This window comes from Anser anser (assembly GCF_964211835.1).
Source record: "Anser anser genome assembly, chromosome: Z".
Lineage (NCBI taxonomy): Eukaryota > Metazoa > Chordata > Aves > Anseriformes > Anatidae > Anser > Anser anser.
In genome coordinates this window covers 47,446,346-47,473,374 of record NC_139723.1, presented here as the reverse complement: position 1 = coordinate 47,473,374, position 27,029 = coordinate 47,446,346, and the positions used below count along the sequence as shown (strand labels likewise).

At 40.2% G+C, this 27,029-nt stretch overlaps 1 long non-coding RNA gene across 3 annotated transcripts; it reads right to left on the bottom strand.

Annotated features, from left to right (window-relative positions):
• Positions 1–21,705, bottom strand: LOC310889305. Of its 3 annotated transcripts, none has more exons than XR_014576507.1 (3): positions 18,479–21,705; positions 11,935–12,055; positions 1–3,620 (listed from the first exon to the last, which is right to left on the bottom strand). It is a non-coding gene; the product is annotated as an uncharacterized lncRNA (long non-coding RNA). The 3 variants fall into 3 exon arrangements; XR_014576508.1 differs by having other exon boundaries at positions 19,256–21,705; XR_014576509.1 differs by having other exon boundaries at positions 19,270–21,705.
• Between the last annotated feature and the right edge of the window lie 5,324 nt (positions 21,706–27,029).

The window sequence follows — 27,029 nt, the reverse complement described above, 5'->3', positions numbered from 1 at the left end:
TCAAACAGTCCCTGTGAATTTGTGTTATAGTGTTCATTATTTCCTTGCCTTAAGTTACAGTGTCTTTGGTCCGGGAAACATGTTGCTCAATGCCCTCTTTTAAATTCTGTGGCTCTGAAGCTGAGCTTTGATGTTGGAGTCCTACACCTGGCTGGTTTCTTCTAGGATCTCCCAGTAGTCATTTTAGTTTGATCATCTTCTATTACTATAACAGAGCTAGACAACAAAAAATTAAGAATACAACCAAATACAAAAACTCAAGACAACAAAAAGTAAGAACACTACCAAATCCTAAAAGTCAAGCTGAAGTATCTAAAAATAGATTTTTTCCCCCAAATCCAAGTTGTGTAAGGATAAGATACTGAAAAAATAATCAGCTAAAAATACAGTGTCAGGAAGGGCCCTGAGCAGATGCCATCTGTTAAAAATCTGTTAAAAAAGTGCCACGCTCCACTACAGGATATTCAAACTATAGTCCCACACAAGTGATAAAATTTTACTTTGTGCCATGTAATTGTATTAATCTTACTTACCTTTTTTTTGTTTTGTTTGTTTATTTGTTTGTTTTTCAGATACCTGACCTTAGCCTTGTTGTCTCATTTATACCTGCAGTATTTCAGAAATTGATTAGCAGAGAAAAGTTTAATTATTAAAGTCTTCACTAACAATACCGAGATTAGTTTTTCTGAATCAAAACCTTGTATCTCTCTCTCTCTCTTTTTTTTTTTTCTTTCTTTTTTTTTTTTTTTTTCTCAATCAGCCTTCCTTTGCTACACATCAGGGTCAGGAGCTGAAGTTACCATATGGCTTCCAAGTCTCTCTTACTAACTGGTCTATGAGAGGAAGGGAAAGTGAAGGTTGTGGTTTAGCATCAGTCATAGAATCATGAACCATAGAATGGCCTGGGTTGGAAGGGACCTCAAGGATGATCTAGTTCCAACCCCCCTGCTATGGGCAGGGACGCCACCCACTAGATCAGGTTGCTCAGGGCCTCATCTAACCTGGTCTTGAACACCTCCAGGGATGGGGCATCCACAGCTTCTCTGGACAACCTGTGCCAGGGTGTCACCACCCTCTGAGTGAAAAATTTCCTTCTAACCTTTAATCTAAATCTCCCCTTTTAGTTTAAAACCATTCCCTCGTGTCCTATCATTATCTACTCAAATAAAGAGTCCTTCTCCATTCCTTTTGTAAGCCCCCTTTAAGTACTGAAAATCTGCAATAAGGTCTCCCTGGAGCCTTCTCTTCTCCAGGCTGAACATCCCCAGCTCTCTCAGCCTTTCTTCATAGGAGAGGTGCTCCAGCCCCTTGATCATCTTCATGGCCCTCCTCTGGGCCCACTCTAACAGCCCCACATCTTTTTGGTGCTGGGGGCCCCAGCCCTGGATGCAGCACTCCAGGTGGGGCCTCACAAGGCAGAGCAGAGGGGCACAATCACCTCCCTCCCCTGCTGCCCACCCCTCTGTAGATGCAGCCCAGGATGCAGTTGTCCTTCTGGGCTGCAAGCACACACTGCTGGCTCGTGTCGAGCTTTTTGTCTACCAGAACCCCCAGGTCCTTCTCTGCAGGGCTGCTCTCAATGAATTCTTCTCCCAGTCTGTGCTCATGTCCGGGATTGCCCCAGCCCAGGTGCAGCACCCTGCATTTAGACTTGTTGAACCTCATTAGGTTCATGTGGGCCCACTTCTCCAGCCTGTCCAGGTCCCTTTGGATGGCATCACTTCCTTCTATCATATCAACTGCACCACTCAGCTCGGTGTCTTCAATGGTTATAAGTGAGTCCTTAGTGCATTTTGGCACCACTTGTGTGAATTGCATTTGTGGTGCTGGAAAGAGATTTCCCAGTGTTGATGTGTAATTAGTTTAGTATGGAAGACTAATACTGGAAGACTTCCCACCACCTCTCTGGAGGTAACACTCTTAATCTTGTTTAATAACAGGCTGATTATAATTAGGCATGCTACCAGTGCCAGGAAGCTCAACTTTAATTAGCTCTTAAAACTAGATTATCAGGTTGATGTTGTAATACCACCCCCACAAGCAGGAGCTGAAATGCTGTCCTCCTTAACTTGGAGTTAAATCCCAGCCATCCTTTATGCATTTTCAAGTCTAAGGCAGGTATCACACACTTGTAAGCTTTGCATCATAGCAAGCCCCAGATGAACTTACTTTGGGGTGCTCAGACCAAAATCACTTAACCTCTCATTTGTGCACATGGCCCCATAACAATTAGCAGCTGTTTCCTGCGAGATTTACAACTTCTTCAGAGGAACTAGACAGCGATAAAATTTAGAGTTCAGAATAAATAAATAAATAAGTAAATAAAATCCGGACTGCACAACTCATGTACATCTTCTTTAAAGACATCTTCCAGGAGACAAAACACAAGCACCAGGCCTCCTGCCCACTTCCCCCCACCTCCCACCCCAAATTTAATTTGAACTTCTGCCCTGCCAGGAAGATAAGAAAACAAGGCATTTAGTAACAGAGATAGTGCCCTCACTCCCATGCCTGCTCCCTCTAGCCACTGACCTTCAGAAGCTCTTCTCTTCAGATGACCAAAACAAGGAAGGGCTGGACAGAAACTTTGTTTTGTCCTCCCAGGAGGATTCAAGAACTAATTAAGCATTTTGCATTTTCTGCTTTTTAAATCTCCCCTGCCTGCTTAACCACTGCATCTGAGTGCACAGAAAAAAAGGTCTGCCTCCATCACTTCCAGTCTTGTGGTCTTTCTCTTAGCAAACAAGACTAGTCCCATTCCTGCCTCCTTGGCTCACAGGCTCCTGACTCCTTTTGTCCTTCTGACATGTCCTGCTGGGAAGAACAGGCAAATCTGATAGTAAAAACAGCAGACCTGCTTAAACTTTACTTCAGGTGGCCAAGGTACAAGGAGAAGTGAAGTTACAGTAAACTAACTTCAGTTAGTCTGGGGAACACCACTTAGTCACTTTAGTCCTGAAGGCAGCCTTTTTTTAGCCCCAGCTTCCCACCTGGACTGAAGATAGAATGCAAGGTACCATTTAACCACATACAGGCAGGAGAATCCATAAGTCGATTATCTGTCCAAATTTATCCTGCAGTCTACACTGAATCTGAAAAAAACTTTTAAAATGACACAGTGATTATAACATTCATATACACAGGGAAAATGAAAGGTTTCTCTCAGCAGCTGAAATCTTTCTAGGCACTTCCTGATCAGCAAAATTTTTAAAAACATACTTTTTTCCTTTATTAATTACAATTGAAAATAAGAACTACTACATATTACAATTTTGATAGATTAAGTGTAAAAGTAATGACCTGACATTCCTGATAAAATAGCAATCTAAGCCATGAATGTAGATTAAATTTCATAATTTAGAAATAGTTTTCATTATTTTAACGTAATGCTCAGAACATATTTCTTAGGTTCTGTAGGAGCTTACATAAGAAGCAAACAAACACAAATATTTTAAATTGAGCACAGTCACTTCTGCACTGTTGTACAACTGACAGGCATACTCATTCATTTAGGGAAAGGATGAGCAGAATCATTTCTTCCATATTTCTTCCATATCTCTAGGCTTCAGTTTCTCTGTAGAAGTGGTATTGAAGCCCAGCTGGTGAAGAGAACATAGGACCTAGAGAATGGATTAGATCATGTATTTCAGTTATGACTTCGGTAGCTATTTGTTTGCGAGCTATTTCTTAGATTTTTTTTTGGGGGGGTAAATTCAGAATCTGAAACTGTCTTAAAAATAATAGCTTTTTCATGGCTGCCATTTATTTGGCAGAGAATAGTTAAAATGATCTGTGGTTTTATTTTAAATGAAACTCTCAGTTGCATCTGTCAGGTTCAATTGGCATTAGAATTTTCAAAATAAACACTGTGGGAAAGAACAGCGGGTTCTAAATGTCTCTGGTCTATCTTCATGGGGATGCAATCCCCAAAACCTCAAAGCCCACACAAACTCAATATTTTTCAAGTCTAACTAAAAGAGTATTGAACTGTATACCACTAGATTTTGTTTTTGAAGTCATGTTGCTTTTAGCCATGACCGTATAAAACCTGCAGTCAGTACAGCAGGCTTCCACCTTTCTTGAGTTTTGAAGCACAAATTTTTACTGATAACCTGAAGAGCACTCAGAAAATATTATATCTGCTAGACTGGCAGCTCAGCTGTGTAATCCATATACTTCAGTTAATTTGCATGAAGCTATGACAAACTTCCACCAACTAAGCTTTTTTCTAGCATTAAAAATAGCCACATGTGGATTTTTTTTTTTTAAATGAGAGGGAAAATCCTTCACAAGGGGACCTTTCATCATACTGAAGATGAATGACACAGGCTGGAACAGTCTCTCAAAAAAATTAAAAACATGTTAAAAGCAGCAAACGGTGGAAAATGACAGTTATGGCAGAACAGAATGACACTCAACATATCAAAATATTTCACATAGCTCCGCCTAAGGCACTACAGTTAGTGGTTCAGCACTAGTCACAAGTTACTTTCAGACAGCAGAGTTGAACCAGCTGCTGGATGGTGGAGGGGATGATTTAATGGCAGAAGCTGAGGTACTTTTGGTGCTTTTCATGTGGGCTCCTGACTTATCCACACCTGTGGGACCTGTTGGGCTGCACCCACGGGTGCTGAGGGAGCTGGCTGACATCCTCACAAGGCCTGTATCCATCAGCTCTAGGAGGTCGTGGAGATGAGAGAAGCCCCCCAATGACTGGAGAAACCATCTTCAGAAAAGGGCAAAGGAGCAACCTGGGGAACTGCAGGCTGGTTGTTGTCATATTTGGTCCCTGGGAAAATCATGGATGGAGCATGAACTCTTGTACATGAGCAAGCACACAAGGGAGAAGACAGTGACTGGAAAGAGTCAGTAAGGATTTACCTAGGCTAAGTTATGTCTGATAATCTTCTGTGATAAAATGACAGTATTTGTGGATGAGGATGGGAAGTAGATGTTATTGGCCTGGATGTACATAAATAAGGCTTCAATAGACCCTATGAGGAGAGTCGTCAGGAGCCAGGCTGGAGAAGGGCAGTTTGGAGGTATCTCCTGTGCCTCTGAGGGGGTACCAGGGGCCAGGCCCTTTGCCAATGGTGGCCACAAACAGAAATAGGGGAGTTTCCAGATGGAGAGAAGGGGCAAAGCTTCCCTGGCAGAATAACCAAGTAGTGGAACAGGCTGCCCAGAGAGGCTGTGCCATCTCTGTCCTTGGAGGGACTTTGAGCCCAAACCACCTAAAGCCCTGACCAAATACGTCTGACCCCACCATGGGGCCTGCCTTGGTCAGGGGGTTGGATTGGGGTCCTCCTGCAGTCCCCACCAGCCCATAAGGCTGCTTTTATTTATTCCTCCAGAAGATGTACAGTTACAAAACCACTGCAGAGGAAAAAGAAGTGGAGCAAAATATTTCCAGATAACCCAGTTCTTATGAACTAAATATTTAAAATAATATAATACCTGATGCTTGATGTAACTCATTTCCCTTTTATACACCTCCCCATCACCACCCCCACAAATACCAGTTCCCATAAAGCCCCAACAAATAGTTCCCTTTTTTCATCTCTTGCATTATTTCTAAATTACTATTCTCTTCACAAGAGTCAGCCACATCTGCCTGCAATTAAAGCTGGTTAAAAGTTAGCTTACATTAATAGCAGGATTACAGGCTGAGGTGGGCAGGCTGCTTACTACACATAATGTAAAGATACCTGCCCATTACTGGCAGTTGTATTTCAGAGGATCAACTAGTGCAGCTGAAGCTGAAAATAGTATTAATAAAATATAATAAGAATAAGAATAAGAATAAGAATAAGAATAAGAATAAGAATAAGAATAAGAATAAGAATAAGAATAAGAATAAGAATAAGAATAAGAATAAGAATAAGAATAAGAATAAGAATAAGAATAAGAATAAGAATAAGAATAAGAATAAGAATAAGAATAAGAATAAGAATAAGAATAATAAAAATGCTGGGAAATGATCTAGTACTGTTGTGACCAACACTGGCCTCTGTTCACGTTCTCAAATGAAGCCACAAACTAATTAATTTGTGTGATACAACACTGGGATGGTAAGAGATGTTTTCCACTCTTTCACGGAGTGCAGTCAGGAGGAAGGCAGACTACGCTGGTTCAGGTCGTCGTTCAGACACAAAGAGGAATCAGGTCAATCTTCTCTTTTGTACCACCCTAAGAAGATATGTGGCTTTCGTCCACGTAAAAGTTGTTGTAAAGGTAGCTATACTGACAAACTGCAGGAAAGCAACTCTGTTTTGTGTGATTATTTCTATGTGTGCTGCCTCTTGGCTAAGAAGGTCTGTATCACTCAGCTTGCACGATCCTTTAAAATCCTATTGTAAAAAAGGTTAGGTGTATGCATGTGCATGTGAGTGGGTAGCTGGTGTTCATCTCTTTGGGCAGGAACAGGTACTTGAGATAGTTTAGACTGAGAAACCACATTATGCAGACATTTGATGGGAACTTGATAGTTAATATATAGTCTAACAATCCCATGTGAAGGCTTTTCTTAGAATTGGTGCACCAGAATATTTCAATGGAAGTGTTACTCTTTATATGTAGGCATCGGGGTTACGGTAGTATAAATGCTTTTTGGCAGAAGGCAGTATTTGGTTAAAGTTTGTTGAGTGCCACTCTCTTTAATTGCTGGGAAAAAAAAAAAAAAAAAAGGAAAAATAATTCCACCAAAATGATTTCACATTCTGCAGAATGCTCTGTGTCACTTGTTGGCAAGAGTAATGGAAGAAAAAATATCAGCAAAAAAAAGTAGCCATGGAATGATTTTTTTTCAAGTAACAGCACCAGTTCCAATTTTCTTTCCCATATGTAGTACCACTTAAGCGGCAGTGTACTACATAATACATTTTGTATTTCATGTTGCCAGCCAAGGCTGGCAAAAGCACAAAAAAGCATCTAATGTGGGAACGTGGATAGTTCTGCCCACAATGATATCCCTGCCATGGGGATATAAAGTAAGAGGCATCCTCTCCATCAAGCTCTCATCTTTGACCGCTTACGCTTCACCTGAAGATGTAAATCTACGTGTTTCCTTCCACCTGGCCTGGCCCATGCTGTGCAGCTCAGTGCCTTGTTCATTTTTAAGTCTACACAATCTGCTGTAGGCACACACAGAAAGCTCCCCTTCCATTCCTTCCTCTCCATCTTAGAAGAGCCACGTGCCCCCTGTTTTTAAAAGAACCCACATGCCCCCTGTTTTTAAATGAATGGGGAATACACGTCTGTTTGCACAGGAGTTTGTTCCCTTCTCCGAAGAAGTCACCAGCTCTGTAGAGATGAGCGGGTTAAAGACAAGCCCTTCTCCATACTCATGCCTTGGCCAGCCCTGTGCAGCTGATCACTCCCTGTGCCTTCTGTTCATGCTTTCTATGGAGACTGGCACATCAGCTCCAAGCAGGGGATCAGTTTCAGCACCAAAAGCCAAAGACTTGTAGGTCTCAGACACATACTTTCATAGCCCCTCTGGAAAAACACTGTAAGTGTTGTCTGCAAATGCAGTCCAACGTGGACGTCTGCACTGGTGTCTGCTGAGCTCTGTGCAGATATTGCGTGCTGTCCACACTTTGTAACAGCAAAGGAGGAAGTATTGCTCTGATATTTGTCTGATGTCAGGTTTGTTGTGTCTCTCTCTAAGCTGTGGTACAGACCAGTATGAAATGCAAGCTACCAGGCTGGGGGTGGCTCAGACTGATGGCAAGTCTCAAAAACTGACATCTGAAAAATGCCAGGCAGAAGAAGTCAGGAAAACACAACAAAGCAAAACACAACAAAACATTAAAAGCTACAGTACCCTGGACTCTGCAGTTTCAGAAAGAAAAGTTATCAACTTCAAAATTCTTACACAAATGAACTTCAGCTGGAGGGGGGAAAAAAAGAAAACCACAACACTATTCCGCCTTTTAAACTTCTCGTCTGTTAGATGGAAGAGTCTCTGCCTTTATTAAATAAAATGGCAGGTTTATTCAAAAAACATCAGTCTGAGTGCTGAATGGCAATCCGCTGAAAAGGATTAGATTGTTGGATAAAACACTGTCAAGTAATACTTAAGTATTTTTCAATAGGTCTTTGGCACATTTTTTCACTGAATCAACTCCAGTCCTGCAGTTCAACTGCAGATCCTGGCTTCAGAGCTGCTCAGCACCCATTTGATCCTTTATTATTATCCCCCATTACTCCTGCCGTAAGGACTGCAGCTTCTGGGCAGACTGATGCAGTTTCACTGCTCTACAGCACAGTAAAAGAGGGCTCATGCAAAAAGTCAAGTGGCAAGGGAAGCCCATGTAAACCTGGGGAATGCAGTGGAACAGAGAAGAAAATGTCATGGATCTGTTCTCTTTTTCTGGAGTCCAGGTGCAATAGTTCATTCAGTAGACATGCACTGGGAAAAAAAAAACACAGCACATCTGCTGTTAGAGTTAAAGATTAACTTGTCTACAGGAAATGAAAGGCAGCAAAATATCACTGGTTTATTGACTTCATTGTAACTTTATCCAAATATCCTACTGTGGCAGGTATTGTATAAACAAATGGGAAGACTGACCACCTTTTCCAAAGAATCAACATCACAAAAATCATAGGGCAAAGCATGAAAGGCAAGTGAGATAAAGAGTATATTTTGTTACACTGACAACATAGAAAGAGAAAATAATGTGGAATTAAATAGTTTGGAACTAGAAACATAAAATCATACAATCATTCAAAAAATAGTTTGCTGGAGTTAAAAATAATATAATGTCTTTCCCAGAGCTGAAAGCCATTAATTAGCACTCTGAAAGCATAAGCTAAGTTACTGGAAAATATAAATTGCCAGGCGGTGAGGCACACAGAAGGTAAGGCAGAGAAAAAAAATGAACTTTGACAACATTGACTGATGGGATTATGATGACCCAGAGCTTTCCCAGCTATGTCGTGATAGCAAGAGTAAGATGAGCAATTTCGGTCTGTGAGGTTTAGGGTATAAGCAGATCCCACATTACCACACACCAGGGGTTAACTGATAACAAAATATTTAAATTGTAATTAAATTGTATTGGAAGGAACTGGAGAAAGACCATGAAAACCAAAACACAAGCTGAGATTCTTGAGGTCTTGCAGCATAGAATCATAGAATCATTTAGGTTGGAAAAGACCTCTAAGATCATCTGGTCCAGCCTTTAACCCAGCACTGCCAAGCCCACCACTGAACCACGTCACTAAGCACCACATCTACACGTGTTTTGAAGACCTCCAGGGATGGTGACTCAACCACTTCCCTGGGCTGCCTGTTCCAATGCCTCACAGCCCTTTCAGTGAAGAAATTCTTCCTAATACCCAACCTAATCACCCCCTGGTGCAACTTGAGGCCATTTCCCCTCATCATTTGTTGCTTGGGAGAAGAGACCAATCCCCACCTTGCTATAGCTTCCTGTAAGGTAATTGTAGAACATGATAAGGTCTCCCTTGAGTATTTTTTTCCCCAGGCTAAACAACTTCAGCTTCCTCAGCTGCTTCTCCTAAGACTTGTTCTCTAGACCCCTCACCAGCTTTGTTGCCCTTCTTTAGACATGCTGCTGCATCTCCATATCCTTCTTGTAGTGAGGGGCCCAAAGCTGAACACAGTATTTGAGGTGCAGCCTCACCAGAGCTGAGTACAGAGGGACAATCACTTTCCTAGTCCTGCTGGCCACGTTATTTCTGACAGCAGGAGCTGTATTGGTCCTGACCAGAAGACCATCCTGCACCAAGGAGTCAGTGATGCTGTTAACCTGAGTATGCACAGGCCCGTGCTATGCAGTGCTGTTCTGCATGTCCACAGTGGATTCCCAGCTGTGCTGTGCTGCATGCATGCCATAGCCACAGCACTAATTTCACCAGCTCACTGTACCACGAGAAGCCTGCAGCCTGCTCTCACTTGATGCTGGTGACAGAGCCTTGTCCTTAATAGGACAGCAAGAAGTTCTCAGCAGAAGGCCTCTCTGTTTTGACAGTAGAAACGATGGATAGATGGGGTTCCCAGCATCTAATGGGATGCAAGATTACCTGTGCTACTCTCTTAGTGTTAGCTCTAATTAACAGCACTCTGCATGATACCTTACAGTGTCTTCCCACTGCAATCTCAATGGACCAGCACCTCCTTGTGCAAAGCATAAACCCAAATGAGTATTACTCTGAGGAGCTAAGAACTGCAACCAATAATAAAATGAGAACGAAATAAAGCTAAAACCTTTGCACTCAAGAATAACAGACATGATCTCCTTCAGCCTGCAAGATAGTGCATTTGCATTTGGTGTATATGATGTCAGGCAGCACCAGATTTGACAGTAAATGTAATTAAATCTCTCTTACAGGGAATCCTAGGGCTTTTTGTCCCTGGAAAGTTAAGTTTTTACCTTACTTAAAAAAAAAAAAAAAAAAGAGCAACTGTTTAGGAAAATCTTTTCTTGTAGAAATTTAGTTCAACATACTAAAACCTTTATCCTTTTTTTTTTGTTTTTCCGTCTAAGTGTTGACTTACATAGGCAAAATGTAAATGTTACTCTGAATCAAGGCCGTCCACACTGAATTTGCCTAAACAAAGAAGTCTGAGATAATGCCATGAATAGAAGAGTGCTGAACAGGATGCTCATTTCCTTCTGAAAGTTGAAAGAAAGGAAGTTAAAGCAGCACATATCATTCATCACCTTAAAAAATGAGACAGAACTCTTTCCCCCACATGCAATCATATCCTAGTGTTTCCTTGCAATACATCACAGCCTTGCCTAAATCGTAGCAGGAAGCCATCTAGTAACCATCATATAACATATTTTCATCTAGTTTGTGTAAGCTAGCCTTTAGGCCTGAATGTAATACAAATTTAATACAAATTGAGTTTTTAGGTTTATTACTACCAGACAGTGAGGATTGTTTTCCTTTCTCTGGGAATCCACACCCTGCTTAGTATAGTGACTTATGAGATACTGTAATCCAGACATTTTGTCATGAGTAGTACTGTCACTACAAGTATTATTAGAAAATGTTTCAAACACTTCATACACACTAAACAGAGAACAAATTACATTATCGGCTTATACTGCAAGCAAGTCATCTTAGGGCCGCAAAAATTATCAGAGTGCTGGAACAGCTCTCATATGAAGAGACTGGAAGACTTGGGTTTGTTCAGCCTGGAGAAGAGAAGGCTCCAGGGAGACCTTATAGCAGCCTTCCAGTACCTAAAGGAGGCCTACAGGAAAGCTGGGGAGGGACTCTTTGTCAGGGGGTGTAGTGATAGGACAAGGGATTTAAACTAAAATAGGGTAGGTTTTGATTAGACATTAGGAAGAACTTTTTCTCTTAGATGATTGTGAGGCACTGGCACAGGATGCCCAGAAAAGCTGTGGATGTCCCATCCCTGGAGGTGTTCAAGGCTGGATGGGGCTTTGGGCAGCCTGGTCTGGTGGGAGGTGTCCCTGCCCATGGCAGGGGGTTGGAATCAGGTGATATTTAAGGTTCCTTTGTACCCAGACTATTCTGTGATTCCATGATTCTACAATTACTCTGTGTATCCTCAGCAACCAGGTGATCTTAAGATGTCAGACCACTGTTGATGAATTATGAGAGCACAAAACCAGCATCAACAAATGCAAGGGGTCTGAGTGTCAGAAGCCCTTCCTTTATAGACAAGAGAATGCATTCCGCCATAGCCAAGCAGGACAGGGCACAGTCATGGTGATGGGCAACACCACACTTGCCTTCTAGCCAGACCTGCAGGTGTTTGTCAGCCTCAGGCAGCTTTGGGTGTCTGGGCTGCTGCCCCGCACTTCGTCCTTCTCAAGACTGGTGGCGGCCGCCTGGGGCCAGTGGTGAAAACTGGTGAAACACATGGAGACCTTGTCCCATGGCAGCCCGAGGAGGGGCAAGTGGACAGGGATGTCTGGCACTTACCATGACTTGGCCAAGGCAGGTGGGTACTGGGGTGAGTGCTCAAGGTGCTCCTCTTTTTTTCCACTATGATGCTGCATCTCCCTTGGTGTGATGGTTATGATCTACTCACGCTGCCTCCACTCTGAAAAAAGAGACACGGCTTGCTGGACTTAAAAATCAGAGAATCTAAGATATCTTGAGAATTGCTGTGACTTTTATAATGGTTTGGGTTCAATGGCAATGGAAAAGGTTGACAGCAGCAGGGATTGGTACAGCCAGCTACTGCTGGCAAGCTGATACACCAGGGCATATTTTATTTTACGTATCAAAATCTAGCATTCCTTCATCTAGGCTGGTCACATTTAGCAGTAGCATTGCCACAGAAATAGCACAATATTTATTTTCAGTCCTGTTACTACATATAAAGAAACACTAAAACCACAGAATATTTCTTTAGCAAAGCACTTAACTGTCAGGCGACTAAGAGTGCAGGCTGGAGGCTGACTGACTTTTAACATAGCCAAATATAGCATGTGCCTAACAGTATCAGGCAATCTTTAAACTGAAGCCTTTTAGGTAACAGTACCCAGCTATCTCATCTCTATTCTCCCACCACCAAATATTTATTAAAATCCTATGTTTTATCTTTGTCCCAGTCCTCCCAAGATCATATAACATCACATGTTGAGCATTTGAAAATGTAACAGTTCGTTATTCTCACTTTCATCTAAGCACAATTAATACTGTTAAATGCCTTCATTTACTGTAGTTCTTTATGGAGCTAATTTTAAAAATCATGTACTATTAGATGAAAACTTTTTATATAGACTATTATCATAATTTAAATAATCAAATAGTACTACTATTTTCATGGCAGAGAAGTGGAAGAGCTAGTAAAGTAATGTATATATGTGTTTAGTCAGCTGCATACCTGTGTAAAAACACAACATTAAAAAAAAAAAAAGAAAGAAACAAAACAACACAAAAAAACCAACCACATTGCTTTGGTGATAACAGAGGTTCCATTACATTGTACAGGACATGGTTTTTCAAATGCCAGTGATGGTCACGTAAAAAGCTGAATGCTCAAAGCCTAATAAGGACATTTGTAGGTGAATATCCTGCTCACAGAGCAGACATTGAAGTTTGCATATCAAGAGGAACCAGCTGCATCAATATAAAAGAAAACCTCCATCAGCTCCATCCCTAGGGATTTACTTGTCTCCCCTGTATCTGACTCTTGGTTGGACTCAGGTAACAGATATGCATCAAGCAGCTCAGCCTTGGGTAGGTTTACTCAGCAACTGAGTGGTGGGTTTTCCTTCTGAGATAGGTTGTGGAAAGAAACAGGCTGGAGTTTGGGGCTCATCCAAAAACAAAGCGCCTGCACCCTGCTTTACTTGGGCACATCATCTGTGCATCTAAGTCAGGGTTAGACTGATGGTCCTCTAGAGAAACACTGCCCTAAAAATGCCAGCATGCCAAGTCCTTTGTCCCTAGTTTACTTCGAATCAAGTGCAATTGACTTCAGTCAAACACATTTTCCTTTCACAATTCTCTGTTCTCTATTTATTAGCCTTGTGCTGAATGCAGGAACAAGCTCTCTGGAACAAACTGCTCTCAGACACCATCTCATCTGCCACCTCATTAGGACTGCTGAGTCCACCTGACATGTCATTTTTGTTTCCAAAAATCACAGCGACTGGCTATAGTGCATTGCACTGGCTTTACGCCAACCTGGCCTCCTAGATGCTACTGTAGTGCCAGTTTTAACCTCACTTGCTTCAGCAGGGCTTCAGCTTTGCTTCTACTTCCTGCTTGTCTTTGCAAGGACAGGCTGGCAGCCTCAGAGAACACTACATGGATTAATTTCATTTTTTCACTGAGCTGTACATTTGTTTTTTGCTGGCTCCCTCTCTCCTTCCATCTGGTAATAAATGATGGGAAGTCAGACCAGCAGTTGCAACACCTTTGGGAAGTTTGGTGCCTATAATTCAAGTCATATACATTATTCACTTGTAATTTGTTATGATGACTGATGACTTGTTCAAAGACCTTCTAGGCTTACCACTGGATCTTGTACTCACAGAAGCAGACTGCACAGAGTAAGGATTGCCCTCTTCTCCTCTGCGGGTACATCAAGTAATCCCAATCTTATTTATAAATCCTGGGTAAAGAAAGATACCTGCAGAGGTGTCCTGCAGAGATCAGTACCTCCACTGGCCCCAGCTGGCTAGCAGAACAGAAGGTGAGAGAACCCTTTGCATTCTATGGGGTTTGCTCAGTCCATAAACAGAGAATTATTCATATTAAAAAACCAGGGGGCAGAACTGAACATGATGGCAGAAAATAATGATGAGTATTATGGAACTAATTAAATTAAAAATCAACAAATCAAGGGCATTCATGATGTGTAACTTTGTTAGCTAAAACCAAACTAGCAATAAATTTTTCGTACTTCTAACTTACTTAATTATTCCATGACTTTGCACCTGGGATTCTGTCATCAGTAGAAATTTCTATGCAGTAAAAAAAACCCTGTCTTGATAAAAGAATGGTCAAAAAGAGCTCTGTATATATATATATATATATTTAAAAAAAAAAAAAAAAAAGCTTATTCCTCATTTATGTCAGTTTTCCTTGAGGTATTTAACTTTCATTTAGCACCTTCCAAGACTTATCCAAGAGCTCCCTTTCTTGAAATCAATCCCATGCTAAGTTTTTTGAACACTTTTTTTTTTTTTTTTCCTATTGGTGGTCTCATTTTAAATGGAAACAACCTCTGCACAAGCCCTGTGGTATACTACTGATTTACATATATGCAGAAAAGAATCTGTCCAAACAAATTCCTGCCTTTAACCTCATTAACGAAAGCTGAGATACAACTGTTTTTTTTGGCTGGTCATCTGGCTACTAATTTGGTGCACACAGTGTAACACATGTTTGTTTCAGGCTCACAGGAGTGCAGAGATCAGAAAGGAAAGCCAAGAATTGATTTACATTAATATATATATATATATTTAAAGTTTACAGTAGTCATGTGAGATAACATTTTGGAAATGAAACAAACAAAACAACACCACCAACAAAAAATCATCTGTTTGGTAAGTTTCAGTTTGATGCAAGCCCATATATCAGGAAATTCCAGTTCCACAGATGCTCTACCAACACCGGAAAGGTCAGTAGTTTCACTTTAACCTCCCTGTCTTTGAATGGATGTAGTAGCTTTTTACATTTATTAACCAACATTTACATTTATATTTCTTAAGAGCAATAGGAGAATGCTAAAAAAATATGTATGTGTTCTTAGACACCTTATTGATCTGATTTCTTTTGAAGCAATTCCTGTCTTTCTACAGTGATTTTTTTTTTTTTAAGCCTAAAATGATGTATATTACTATGGAAAAATAATTTGCTTTAATGATAAGCTCAATCTCAGTACTAGCCATTTTTAATAGATTTCACTCCTTTTTTAGACAATTCAGTTAATGTTTCTTGAATGCTGCTGGCTGCAGGACAGTAACAGGGTACCTGGGTTTTTCCAGTTGTTGAATTACAAGCCACTATAATTTACTTTATTGTCCTGATTGCAAGATGACTTTTTTTCTGTATACTAAAGGAAAAAAAATGCAGATGTGCACGAAAGGTTATCCTACAGTAGCACTGTGTGATGTGGCAGACAGCCACAAAACAAGATGATCCCCAGTTACCCAACCCTCTCCATCTGCCTGGAAAGGCACAGCCTGCCAGAAACAGCAGGAAAAGCATGGGTGCTTCTCTAAAGGTCAGGGTAGGAGCAGCAGCACAAGTGCCCAGGGAGGAGTACAACTGAACCTGAACGTGAAATCAAATGGTATATGGAGTCTGCCCCAAATCAGCTTAATGCAGTATAACCCAGTCAGCCTCAAACAGGCTTTAAAATTAATTGCAAACAACAAAACATATTGCAATACTGATTTCAAATATGCAAAGAACAAGCTTTTTTTTTTTTTTTTTTTTTTTTTTTTTTTTTTAATATAACAAGTAGGAACTACTTCTGCCATAGTTACAGTAAACAAGAGGCAAGCACTGTGCTCTTCAAGGATGGAGATATACCATGAACAATCCCAGTTCTGTGAGTTACTTGCTGAGACTGCAGAGTCTCTTTTTGAAGCTTATTTTCCTTGATTTCTTGATAAGTGAACTTGTATCTGTGCAGACACTTTCCTGGATACCTTATCTTACTCTCAGGTCTAAGCCCTAGGCTGCCCATTATTTTCTCAGGTCTATTCTCAATGAACTGTAACTTCCCTAAGGGAAAATACATCTTTATTACAGACTATTTCCCCTGTAACGGATTAGTCAAAATAAGCTCAGGTACCAACTGTATCTTTTTTAGTCATTTTGGCATCCTGTCAGAGTCATCAGGCTGTGCTTGTTTCCAGCATGGCATTGTGCTAAGCTAATTCTGGGTGCTGCATGTCAAACTCTCACCACATGCTGCAATTGTGAGTGCTTCAAGGAAGTGGGTGAGTGAAACCAATATGAACCACTGCTTGAATGGTGGAAAAAACATGTAGTCAACTTTACTTTCTGCTTGTCTTTAGTAAAATACAAGTTCTCTGTGCCTGACCCCCACAGGATGAAAAACGATGGTATCATGGAAGCACACCATGCTCCACAGCGAGACGGCTCTACCAGAGCAGATAGCCCTCAGGAAACACACATCACATGGAGCAGGGAGCTCTCACCAGTGTTTCTTGTCTGCTTTCATAGAATCGATCGGCTTTGGAGGAATGCATTTTCCTTCCAAATATGCCAATATTCGTAAGTACCCTGACCACAAGTACCACATCTGAAACTCTAGCCCAACCCTGTCATGTCTGTATCCATCTGAAGGGAATTTGTTGAGTGTAAAGGGCATCCCATCTCACTGCGTTTTGGTCCTAAAGTCACCTCTATTCACTTTTATCTGCAAATGGTCATTCCAAACAAAACAGTTACAGGGACCTGACTGTAATGACACGGACTTTCCTCCTCTCTAAATAAATATGAGTAGGAGTAAAACTGAAGAAAAATAGCAGTTCTGTTGAAAAGTCCTGATTGCATACTTGTGGAAACTTTTAAGAGGCTAATAAATAAGACCATCTGAGTGAATGAGGTTTTTATTCTCAGGTTGAGGCTGCAGTGGCTGAAGTTGATATTCAGCCAAGTTAATATTAGGCACTTTTACTAGAACTGAACCCTCCTATTAGGCAGTCACTATGCCTATTCTGAAGCAAAAGCTTCAGTTAGTTTTGGATTAATAGTATATACTGATGGTGTGTGAGGACAATGAAAGAGGAGTTCAAAAGAAATTGTATCTGTCAATTTGAAAACATACTTTTCCAGGTTGGTTAACAGAACAGCAAACAGAAGACTACAAATCTCTGAAGAGAAAACTGTTTCACGTGTGTGGAAACAATTGCACACCAAGGCCTTCTGGAGGGAGGTCCGCAGGTAAGCAAGCCAGCTGAGGTTGCCTCTGTGCTAATGAGCAGGATGCAGTGCTGTCACTCTCCTGATACAGGCAAGCCAGGAGCCAGAGCGTGTGCCTTTTACAATACTGCTGATTTTTTTAAACTAATTTATGCTGCATCATAGCATGAGGATGGTAATGCTTTGCCAGTACATGGCACCTTCACTCATATAATCTGCATGAAACTTTTTGCACTGGTTAGCATATAAACAAATAAATAAATCTCTTGTGACTTTACAAAATTACCAACCTGCATTGATTTGTTCTGACACTTCCTAAGCCAAGCCCCAATTTACACCAAAGAACAAAAACACAGCTATAACTTTCCAAAACTTATACACCAAACTCCCTATCTACATTTAAATTTTCACATGCATTCACTGATATTCAGGAACCTTCCAAAGGTTTAAGCCAACCATTTCAGTTCTAATGAAATTAAATTCATGACTATTGTGGTAACAGATTAAGCTTCATTCATTATTTGGCCAAAGTCGCAAACAAGAAGCGGAACCGAAAATGTAATCAATGTAATACATGAAGCAAAGCCCCATCTTAGCATTCAAACAGACAGCTGCTGCTCACCAGCATAAGCATTAACATTTTAGGAAATAGGAAAGCCTAACTGGTTGCTCTTAGCTGTACACATTTGCATTGACTCACTCTGGAAAGTTTTTGTCAAGATGAGTATCTACATGCTAACTTTCACTACTTCTTAGGGTATTACCACTCACCAGGAGTAAAAATACTTGCAAAACACTTTTAGGCATGTTAATTCAGCTAGTATCAACAATAATAAATGCCACATCCTCATCTATGAAGTGGAGGATTAATAATAAAAATAATAATGAGTAAACTGTTAGAGGGTTTTAGCAGAACTAGAAGGAAAACACATCAATGATTCACCTTTCAGCTAACGAACTCTGAGTGCGCCGTTTCAGCTAAGCAGTTCTTCTTTAAAAGACACTAAAATCAGTATTCAGATGAGAAAGCAACTTGAGCTACTGCACATCTGTTTACCTGTACCACAGTTGAGGTGGCGCAAGAGCAGGGCAGTGTTACCTGGCTCACCTTTGATCACAGGTCACAGCGAGGCGGGTGAGCAGCTGCTCCAGACCGGAGCACACGGTTGTGATGGGAGGGAGCACTGCTGCCTACAAGCTCCACCAAGCACATACACAAGTATATTGATAAGAAAAATGATAAGCATTTTTAATGCCTTCTTCAGTTACTTAATTTTATTTTCTGCCTGAACTCTCCCTCTCAAATTACTAAGAGTGTTACCTCAAGGAGAAGAGGAGAATGGACTGAAGGTATGACGCTGAGGCTAGGGTACAGACTTTCCAGTTGGTCTGGTGTTGTAAGCCCTTTGTACAGCCTTGTTTGTAATGTCCTGGCTTAAGGTGTGCTGTTGTGTTTGCTACACCGCTACGTTAAGTATACCTTTCTCTTAGAACAGCTACAAACCTACGGAAAGGTCTTTTAGTAACATTACACCTGATGTTTATAAAACATTGAGGTCTTCATAGGCTGAGTACTGCCAGGGCGTTTGGGTCCTGTTCCCCCCACCTTCTTTTCCCCAGAGTTGAAGAACTGAAAAACCCACGAAAGACCATTAAACAGGAAGGATAAGAAAGTAAAAGGGAAGGCAACACGCAGAATAACTGCAAAACTACATAGTCGCTATTGAGATGGGAGAAATCTGAAACTAAGAAAAAGCTCATTAGGGAAGGGCAGAAAAATTTGCAAACCAGACTTTCCCTGGGGGATTTATATAGCTGGAGAAACTGAGCCAAAGAGTCTGAATTCAACAGTGTTGCCAGTAGCTACCACAGATTTGTTACTCACTGTATTTTCCCCACCTCATAATGACCTGCTTGTCCCAGTACTCCAGATAGAAATACAGTTCAGCAAAACTGCAAAGTGAAAGGAGCTTGGTTAGTTTTACTAGAACTATTTCCTGAGCTAAATAAAACAGCTGATAGATAGCAGGTAACATTGCAAACAAAGGTGTGTAAGAAAGCATCATCTTTCATTTGCAGCATTGCAATAATAATTCATCAGGTAGCAGACTAATTCTGTACCATCCAGACAAGTTCAGAACTAGTTTCTGTCTGGTAGCAGTTTTCTCCTCAAAGAGCATCACAATAACAGGTAAAAACAGTCTTTTCTAGGTTTAGCTATAGTTGCAATGGATTATTGTATTGCTATTAGAATAACCAGAGAATGTGAGTGGAGGGGAACTGGTTCTGCACTATTTTTTTACCTACACAAATAGTAACAACCTGTTACATACAAACTCATAAATGCAGGAGGGCAGGAAGAGAAGGGTAACCCAGACAGGAAAAGGTTTCTGGAACATGCAGAAGGCTAGAGGAGAGCTCAGCATGGTGGTGGTGGGAGGGCAGCAGCCATAGGCAGTAGAGGACCTGGCAGGTAGTAAAGAAGGTGCTCATATGAAATGCTTCTCTCCGCAACTGCCTTTCTGCTGGCTACCTTGAGAAGCAAAAATATCCCAGACCTGGATTACACAATGCAGTGGTGTGGGGCCACATGGTTTGCTGCCTGTGAATTGTGAACAGCATAAAGCAATGATTCTGGCTGTCTGAGCAGGGTCTTGAGTGTCAAATTCAGCACATTCACAGGCATGCAGTGAAATACGTGTCCTTGTGTCCTGAAGAACAGGAAAAAAGATAGTTTCTTTAATACAAGTATTTATTTTTAAACTGTGATCTGTGTCTATTTGAAGAAGCTCCCAGCAGAAGCTGGTAAGAAGCAGAAGCAGAAGCTACCTTCACCTTTCTGGTTCATGTAGTGAGGAGAATCTCAGCTTTGAGACCTGCACCACCAAAGGACTGACTTGTATTTTGGATTCCCCCCAGGCCTCCAGTTTCTGATTCCTGAGTATCTTGGAAAAGCTGGCAGTGATATCTCCCTGAGATGGATCTGCCTGCTGATGACTGCAGTCACTACATGCAAACAGTGACTGATGACTACATGCTTGTGTTTCCCACCAGGAGCTACTTTTCAAGCACAAAGCAAAGGTACTGAATAGGGGCACTTCTAGTTTCTGCAAAGGAATGTTGAACTTTGTTGAACTTCTTGGACAGAGCTTATTTAAAAAAAGAAAAACTAAAAACAAAACACAGAGAAACACATTGGAGACTCACAGTAATTGAAACATTCATATTGAATACTGAACTCAAGAAAGACATTTAAATAATCAGAATTTTTCTTTTTTCTTTTTTTTTTTCTTCTTCTTTTTTTTTTTTAATCAAGTAAAAATATTTTTCTGGTTTGCTCCTTCTTTATCAAGCGATTGGACTTGTTTGCTCTCTTCTCTTCCTTTCTCTCTATCAGGTGTTGTCAGGGCTACTTATGTTTACTTCCTTATTTGCATTTGTTTAATGGAGACAAAATGTCCAGGCACCAAAGAGAGTCAGCAATTTACAAAAACAAAGTCCTAGGTAAAAGCAACACTGCATTATTCAAGATTTTCTCTCTTATACACTTGCACTTCTCTATCTGTCTTTAGGTAAGCAGTTATAACCTACTGCTCAAGAAGCTGTTTTATTTGATCATAAACCTTACCCACCAGAGCCTTGTCTACAAACTCAGTGGGTCAGTTCTGAAATGAGACACTAGTTCTTCACACCAGTTCAGACTCAGCTATTCTGTACAAGGAGGAATAACCTCAACACTTTATTTACTGAAGTACCAAAAGAGGGTAAAACAAAAACAAACAAACAAAAAAACAAACAAAAAACACAAAAAAACACTTAAGTTTGCATTTTCACTCTATGAAAAGTATTTAATGAAAATGCAAGAACATATATAATAGCAGAGATATTTGTCGTATTTATTTTCCTTATTTAAGCATTCTTACTCCTCATCCATGTAGAGAACATGCCTCATATAGACCTTACCCCCCCTCACAATATTAAGTAAAACATATCTGGAAACAGAGTCCTCCACACTGCCCTCCCATTGTAATGAAGAAGGTGCTGGAGCCAAAATCAGATGGGCAGGTCTGGATGTGTGGAGGTGTGATTCCCCTCTAGAGCTTTTTTCCCCTTCGTATACTAAATGTGCCTACAATTCCCACTGGGAAAGAAGGAAACCAAAACAAATGAACAAACAAAAAATTTTTATCCTGATTCCTGTTTGAAATTGTTTTTGAAAACTAATCAGCGGAGGAACAAAGCATATGTTACAATAAAACTGTCTCTGAGCAAGGGCCTTTAGTGTATGTGAGAAAGGGGAGAAAATGTTTCACACCACAAATCATACAATAAGGCTGTGCCAGTACCTTTATTCATCTGCATTCTCTGTTTACTCTTTTCATGGTTCAATAGTCTACAATAGCTATAATTAGACCTATGAAATATAGTTTCTATTTGTTGTTATTGAGTGATGCTCCTTATGAATGAAATGGACATGAATGAGATAGCAAAGTGAGGTGGTGACTGACATCTTGATGCTAGCATTAAAGAAAGGGCAAATGTGAGCAAGGGAGTAGCTGAGTAGCTCAAGTACCCTTGCTGCAAGGAGAGACAGACTAACTATACTTCTGCAAATTCAGCAAGTACAAGTAAGTGGGAAGAAAAGAAAATGTATATTGATAGAGGAGATGGAAAAAAAAAATCATAGTTCCACTTGAGCAAATGCAGTGATGCTTCCTACAGATACAGGAAGTAGCAGTGAGACGATGTGTTTCCAGATAGTGAATTACCACTGAAATGAAGTTTGAACTAAAATCTCAGAATCTTTTTTTTTTTTTTAATTTATTTATTTTTATTTTTTATTTTTTTCCCAGTTTACCTAAAGAGTTGTATGATTTTCTCCTGCAGGGCATACCAGCTATCAGTAAGAGAAGCTGCAGAGCAATTTCACTGCTGTTTTATCATGTGTGCATTGCACTTCACTGCATTTGGACTTCTTGGAACAAATCCCAAAATTACAAGCCCTGCTGTACATGCACAGTCAGATGCTGAAGTCTTTACCAAGTCACTCTGGACTATGTTGTCTGCTCTTTTTCAACAGGAGGGAAAAGACCTGTGGGAAGATACAGGAGAGCTTATGTCACAGCAGTTGTCCTGTCCTGTGGCTACATCTTGGAGCCATCCTGTCAGCTGCTAATACTTTGTGTTGACCTGAGGTTTAACCAACCCACTCTTGGGCTATTTATAAAGAATGGTATTACCACAACTAAGGAGAAGGTTGTACATATGGAAATCATTCTGGAATAACCTAAAGATTTAGTGCGTGAACTAAATGTGCAAATAAGTTCTGAGAAGTTACAATAGGGGCTAGGAGTCAGCATTACACATAGGTTACAACTTTTTTTTTGGTACCTAAATACTGGAACACATTCGGGGAATCAAAGGAATCTGAGTAATATTCATATGTCAAAAGCTTCATGTTACCTGTTTCCTCATGACAGGATTTGATGTTATAACTTCAAAAGGACAAGATTCTCAACTCACTGGTGCTATCCTCACACTAGAAAACAATTTATTTATGGCACATGGGAACAATTTAGACCTACTGATCTTTTAACTGTTGTATCCCTGGAACTAACAACTGAAAACCACCATTAGACAACAGAACAAGAGTTATGGATGTTTCCTCCAAGCTTGGATGCAACATATACTTCTTGAGCTCTGGCTTTACTCTTACATATATGTCTATCTCTGTGTGTATGTTTATGGATATATATGCATGTCATGCATCACATCTGCCCACCTAGGCAAGTTGTCAACACCCTCTGTTTTGCAGTGCACTAGCCCAGGAGCTTCAAGTCTACAAAGGTCCCAAAGAACCTTCTTGAGCTCTTCTGGAGATTCCTGTTGAACCACATTCCTACTTAAAAGAGAAGGCAATTCACAATAGTCTTGTTTGAATTAGAAACATAAAAAGACTAAAACTTTCATTGGCAGTCATCATTCACTTGAAGTGGGGATGAAGCTAGCAGCTTATCAGTGGAAGAATTGCTAGTGAATGGTAATACAGAAGTAACAGCTCATACTGCAGGGTAGTCAGAATATATAAAAAATTATCTTTTGAGGCTTATCAAACCAGAAAAAAAATCAAAAGCATGCAACCGGATGAGAAAAAAAAGAATGGAAAAAAAAAAAAAAGCCCTACTCTTCATCTCATCTCATACTCTTTCCTGTTCTCATGGTGTCTGCTCAAAACAAAGGGTAGTGGAGTATTAGCTTTGTGGGAAGTACAGCTGCTGAATTCACAGAGGAAGTTTCTAGACAGCCTCAAGAGGGGTGTTCTGAGGGCACTTTACCCTGGTTTGTCCCTGATTTAACTTTAGAAAAAAAGAGCAGAGTACCTTACTCTTTCCAGGATGTGTTAGAAGAGACCTAGAAAATAAGCAGGCTGAATTGGTGACCATACTGCTTTTTGGAGTTCAGGTCGCTATTCTCATCCATTTTTACTCACTTTGCAATTCCAGCAAGTGAGAAAGCATCCTGTAGCATGTACTGAACTTGACTAAAAATCCTCCCATGTCAAACTAGAGATGTCTACTAACACCACTAGCATTTAGACGACTGTGTAAATGATTGCGACTCCATATAAGACAGAATACCCCAATAAAAAGTTGCCTTAAGTGAGGACTGGTAGGCCAAAATTATGCTTATTAAAATCAAATTGATTTGATCTTCTGTGACATGAACAAGAAAAGTAAGAGGCTGTGAATGAGAGACACTTCTCACAGATTCTTTCGGACTGACAGACAGAACAGAGATTCCAAATCCCCAACAACTGAAAAACAAAGAAAAAAAAAGTATTCCAAAGAAAACTGTTTTCGGAGAAAATGGCAGTAGCAGTCAGGAACTACGATTACTTTCGCCTGGGAATATAATGACCACTTGAATAGAGTTACTTTGCTGGGTTCTGGGAATGGTCACTGTTCAGGAAGCAAGGTCGTATTAGTGACAGAATTCGTGTAAAACTACCATACCCAATTATTCTAGTTAAAGAGTGTCAGACCAGCTTTAGTGGAACAGTGAGGTCTCACTGATTTTGGTGCTTGCTCCCCAGATCTGCACAATGTTAAATCTACTTGGTTGCCCCACACTGATTTTCTTTCCTCTTGCAGTGGTGATAGGGTAGAAGTGAGTGAATGGACAACTTGAGATCTTTCATTGCTGGATACATTTATGTTGTAGATCACTGAGGCACCTTCAGGAGATGTCAGCTTCTCCACTGAGCAGTGCTGTTGATTCATTAAATATCATAGGAATTCTCTTCTGTGGCAATTAACATATATTCACTTTACATTGCATTTCTGGTCTCTGTTCATCCTCTTTGACATAGTTCATCTCCTGTGCTGTTGTTTCTCTCCTGAAGCTATTTTCCTGTATGAGACATTGTTTTCCATATGAACTCATATTAGGTCTTGCTCTTTTCTTTCTATATTTCGTTAGTTTCCTTAGTCACTCCTATGATGTATTCTGATTCATGCTTATTCCATGCAAGTCACTGGGAAATAGGGGATTATCTTGTCTTTTTTTTTTCTTCTAAATTCATTCAACATTCCCCAGTACTGACTTACTGAAGGTCAGACAAAAGTACGTGTTTCCTAGGATTTGATGATTTCTTTATAGGAGGAGAAAAGAACATGTGGAACAGAGCTCACTTGTACTTCTCTTGAGTTAAGACTCCTAGGCAAACAGGACCTGCCGTATTTTAGGAGCTCTCCCCCAGGAGAACCAGAATTTGGAAGGAGGCTGGAAGCCCGAGTGGAAAGATGTCTATAATGTTAACTTTGCCTGGTAATTTATGTCACCTGTCCTTTCTTTCCCTTTCTTAAACTGACAGTTTTGCTCACTTTCTCACAGAGGGAGGCTGTTTTACATTTCAGGCCTCAGGGAACAGTGTAGGAAGTACTCTGTGGATTTCTTTCTTGCTGTTGCTGGAGGCTGCTTTGCTTAGTGTGTATTGAAGTACATACTAGAGAAGTGAGGGGATGAGGTTCTGATTTTGAATTTTCTTTTAACTGTTTTTCCTTTAACTTTTTTTTTTTTTTTCAATAAGTTCTGTCTTGGTTCAACAAATAATACCAGAAAGAAAGCCTATGCTTTTTCTTTCTTCACCTGAATTTATTGCTTTGAACAGTGAGGCTTGACAACCTTAGAGTCTAATACATTTTCTGATACACTAGATACAGTATGAGCAAATACATTGCATGTTTTTTCTGAAGTAGCTCACCACAGAAGTTACAGTTAGTCACATCAAACACAAAAGAAACTTCATCCTCTGAAGTTGACATTTACTCCCAAGACTGTTGGTAGGTTACTAGCTAATGGCAGGGGAGAGACCTGGGTCTATATGTCTGTAGGCATTGAAATATCATCTATAAACCGCATTTATAGTGGATTCATATTACTTATGACACACAAATATTTGTTTCAAAAGTCATTCCTTCACAAGTCATCCCTCCTTATAATCCAGACATGATGAAAACTTCAGTGATGGCATTGTATTATGTCTTCCCATGCCTAAAGCTATTCTGGCTTTAGGACCAAAATCTTAGTCCACTAGAGTGAACAAATATCTTGCTAATAACGGTAATGTATGGGAGTCTTAGCACAAGAAATTGATTTTTTCCAATAGTATTTATGAAATCCTTAGAAGAACTCCTTTCTTTAAAAATAAATCTGATTAATAATCTTCAACTCAAAACAACAACAAAACACAATTTTATCTTGTTATTCCTGTCTTGCCTCAAAGATCAGACACTGGAATTTCCATAATGGAGTAAAATGGAGAAATTGCAAGTGTACTTGTAGAATCAGTCACGTGTTTTTCTCTAACAATAATTATCACTACAGAAACAGCCAGCAAAGAGCCAGCAAAAAGCCTATTCCTGACTGCACATTTAAATGTACTGTTTTGTATTATAAGCCTTGAGAGGTTTTTGCCTTACCTCCATAAAACTGTGTTTGCCATAAGTTGAGGACAGCAAAAAGTAAGAAAAAAAAGAGGCAGCAGCCTCAGGCAGCATGTCATTTCAGGCTCTCAAGTTTGGCAGAGCTCAGGCCAGCAAACCCCATTGCTCCCTCTGAGCTGACAAACCCAGAATGTCACTAGAGCAGCCATTCAGAGAAGCCGGACCGTGCAAGCAGCAAGCAATCATTTCTCCTTAAATTGGTGAATCTTTCTAGGAAAAATAAAAATGGTAAAAACCAAGCACAAGATTTTTATGGAGACTTCACTGGTTTTGAGTCATTAGCTATTTAATCTCTCTGTGTAAGACTTTGTATTCTATACTAGATGAGCTTTTGTTGTGACAAGGACTGCAGAACTGTAAACCAAGAACAGTGCAAACAGGATCGGCCAACTTTTTATCTTCACAGCCCCATTCTTTGACAGCCCCATTCTTTGACCTTGCCTTGAGCATAGGCAGAATCATGCAGAACAGTGCCTACAAGTAAAATAGGTAATAATTTTATCTTTGCTAGATATTGCTATATACCAAGAAGCAATTTTAAAATGAAAATTAAATGATGCTGTAGTCCATGAAGGCGATTTCATTATTATCATTATTTTTTAATTCCAGATCTAGAAAGTGAAATGCTGTCTTTTATACAGTTTTTTCTTTCTT